Raw genomic sequence first — 4,049 nt, 5'->3', positions numbered from 1 at the left:
CCTGAGGGTAGGGAACTGTCTAATTAAAATAATAATTATAAGCTGCTCTGAGAGCCTTTAGGGCTGAAGGGCGAGGTATGTACCGTATGTATGTATGTATGTATAAATAAATAAATATCTAAATAGATTAGAAAGCTGGACCAAAGCTAACAAAATGAATTTCAACATGAAGACATGTAAGATATTGTACTTAAGGTGGAAAAAATGAAATGCATAGATATAGGATGGGGGACACCTGCCTTAATGAGACTACGTGTGAAAAGGATCTAGGAGTCCTAGTAGAACACAATCTGAATGTGAGTGAACAGTGTGATGTGGCAGCTAAAAAGGCCAATATGATTCTAGGCTGCATCAATAGAAGTACAGTGCCTAGACCAAGGGAAGTAATAGTGCCACTCTATTCTGCTTTAGTCAGGCCTCACCTGGAATACTGTATCCAGTTGTGGGGACCACAATTCAAAAAGGACGTTGAGAAGCTGGTGTGTGCCCAGAGGATGGCGACTAAATGGTGAGGTATGGAAACCATGCCCTATGAGGAGCGACTTAGGGAGCTGGGTATGTTTAGCCTGGAGAAGAGACAGTTAAGAGGCGATATGATAGCCTTGTTTAAATATTTGAAGGGTGTCATATTGAGGCTAGAGCAAGCTTGTTTTCCGCTGCTCCAGAGAATAGGACCGAGCAATGGATTCAAGCTGCAGGAGAAGAGATTCCACCTAAACATTAAGAGAAACATTCTAACAGTAAGAGCTGTTTGACAGTGGAACGCTTTCCCTTGGAGTGTGGTGGAGTCTCCTTTGAAGGATTTTAAAAATGAGGCTGGATATCCATCTATGTGGGATGCTTTGATTGCGAGTTCCTGCATGGCAGGAGGTTGGACTGGATGGCCTTTGTGGTCTCTTCCAACTTTGATTCCATGATAAAACATGACTAAGGATTCTGCATGGTGTGGGATGGGAGGTGCTCAAGGGAAGGGGGTGACACTAACTCTAGTGATGCCATTGAACCATGATCCAAGAGGAAAATTGGGAGCCAGCATGAAACGATGCAAATACCTGGGAGGCTTCCCATCTTGCAAAACACTGGACTGTGGGTGGGCAGGGACGTAGCCAGGGGGGGTTCTTGGGGTCCGGACCCCCCCTTCCATTAGAAAAATGAATGGTGTGCTGCTGCGCTGCTGCCCCCAAGCCCCATTATAATGGTGGCACTTAGTCTGGACCCCCCCCCCTTCCTAAAACCCTAGCTACGTCCCTGGGGTGGGTGGTAGCCATGTTAATACTTACCAAGCAAATCCTCAAATGTATACCTTACTGTTGTGGACCTTAATATTGCTTCCAACTTAGGGTGATGGAGAATGTCTTCCAACTGGAGTATGACTAAGAAGCAGTTTTATATTTCTGGGAGTGTTTTTAGCTTTTATTTGGCATCCTCCATTTCAGCCTCCTACTCAGGAGGAATCCCCAAATATCCTCCATGTTAAGCATGACTTAAGAAGCATGGATTTATATTTCTATGAGTGTTCTTAGCTTTTGATCATGGCCTACATTTTTCTGGAAGGTCCTACATTTTGCGGTGCCTTGTCCTCCTTTATGGTTATGACATCTGGTCACCCTGGGCAACTGGGTTTTCTTGTGCTTTCAAGCAGTTTCTGACTTACGGCAACTCTAAGGCGAACTCTATCATGGGCTTTTCTTGGTGAGTTTCTTCAGAGGGGTTGGCCCTTGGCATCCTTTGAGGCTGAGAGTGTGACATAGCGAAGGTCACCCAGTGGGTTTCCAAGGCTAAAGATGGATTTGAATCCTGGTCTCCAAAGGTTGTAGTGCAATGCTCAAACTACTATACCACACTGGCTTTGTTTGTTGTTGTGTGCCTTCACATAGTTTCCAACTTATGGCAACCCTGAAGCAAACCCTATCATGGGGTTTTCTTGGCAAGGTTGGTTCAGAGGTTTTTGCCCTTGCCATCCTCTGAAGTTGAGAGTGTGAGACTTGCCCAAGGTGTGAATTGCCCAAAGGCAACAAAAGGTGCTTCCTTAAGGCTTAGGATGCCTAGGTGAATGGCATCCCTGATGCTGAAACAGGAGATAAATGTTACAAATGGTGCTCCCATTCTACTTTTTGTTCTGATCTGTAAGGGAATCTGGAGAATGTTTTCACACTTTGGATAGCTCTCTGGAGTTCACACCTGAACCGAGAGCAGTCACTGTTCCACTTACATCAGATCCACCTGCTGAGCCTCTGCCTGCCCAGATTTTGGGCTGTTCATGACTTGGGTGTCCAAAGACCAAGATGTGAAGCCTCCCAGGCATTTGCTGGAGTTGGAAGAATGCATCAAAAGAGGGGGGGGGGGGGGAACAAAGAGGATGCAGACTGACACAAAATATCCATACAGTTGGCTCTCTGTTTATCCACCAATTCAAACATCCACAGCTTGAAAATATATATTTTTTTAAACTCCAAAAAGCAAGCCTTGGTTTTGCTGTTTTATATTAAGGGGCACCATTTTCCTGTGCCACTGCATATAATGGGACCTGAGCATCCATGGATTTTGGTATCCACAGGAGGGGGTGGCCTGGAACCAAACCCCAGGAGATACCAAGGGCCTACTGTACATTGATTTTACGCCTAGATCCAAATTTAGAAATAATTTGCTATTATTTAACTAGAAATAGGAACCAGCATGGTTCTAGTGCTCTGAATGCTGGACTCTGGGAGCCCAGGATTCACACGCTCACTCCATCATGGAAACCCCCTGGGTGGCCTTGGGAAAGTCACACTGTCCAAGAGAAAAGCAATGACAAACCGCCTCTGAATAAACCTTGACAAGAAAAGGATGGTGTTAATCATAAATTGGGAGGTTACCGTAATTTGATGGTTGGAGTTTTCTCTCTTCCTACCTTAAGCATAAGCACCATGGCAGGCCCAGAGGCCATGTTGTTGACACTGGCAAAGGAGTCACTGGAAAAAGCCAAAGTGACAGCAGTATCACTCATCCACTCCCTTCTAGCAGGATCAGGAACAACTCCTGATCCCTTCCTTGGTTCTTATATAAGCAGAACCCATCCATCCTGCTTTCCTATCTGATTGTTACTAAAGCCACAAGATTTTAATTTTCCCCATCATTTGGACCCATGACATTAAGTAACTATTGAAGAATCATCCCCCACCTACCTTTCTTGCGTAAGATTTGGTGTTTTAATGTGTGAGTTTTTACCAGACTTCAAAGTCCTTGAAAGAGAAAAGAGTCCAGTTGTATTTGAGATATTTCAAGAAGCTCCCGCTGGGAGCTAAGCATAGATATCATGAAGTCGGAGGACGCTTGTCCCAGGCCCTGTCAACAAGTGATTAGGTGTCTTTTTGTTATTTGGGGTTTAATTACACAACTACTGAAGTGTTTTTTATAGTTGTATGCAAAGTAATACAAGTAGCAACTGGCAAAATATGTACCGTGCTTGCCTAATAAATCATCTTGAGGTTTCTGTAAGCATAATATGCCAAGTATTAACTGGTGATCTCAAAAACTTGCATGTATTTTTGTGTTCTGGTTTGGTTAAACTAAAGGTATTATCACATTTGAATTTTGTTTATGGGCAACTGGTTATCATTACTTAAGTTTATGCAGTGCATTAATAAAATAAAAACTCTTAAGATATAAGTTAACAGAAAATATAAGACTCCATCTGGTATGTACTTCACAATTCAAACTGGAAGTGCCAGGGTGGTCCAAAGGCTACACAGTACCAGAATAGGAGCAGAGAGCTAAATGGTTTTAAAGCATCACTAAACTTGTCAGGCTCAATTTAATGTATCCTCACAAGGCTATTGTAAGGAAATAACACAGGGAAAAAATTTGGGACATGGACCAGCAAATGGGGCTTCTGAGTAAAACCGCTCCCTTCCCCATGCTTACAACCTCTACACACTTCTCCCACACACTCTGCCCCTGTTCTTACTCAATCTTCTCTACCACACCAGCTTTGTGCCAATTATTATTTGTCTTGCTTTCTTGCCAATTTTGCTTGCAACAACCTGCTAATTTATTCAATTACGCCA

This window comes from Sceloporus undulatus, chromosome 6 (genome assembly GCF_019175285.1).
Source record: "Sceloporus undulatus isolate JIND9_A2432 ecotype Alabama chromosome 6, SceUnd_v1.1, whole genome shotgun sequence".
In the NCBI taxonomy this organism is placed as follows: Eukaryota; Metazoa; Chordata; class Lepidosauria; order Squamata; family Phrynosomatidae; genus Sceloporus; species Sceloporus undulatus.
This window is presented reverse-complemented; position numbering follows the sequence as displayed.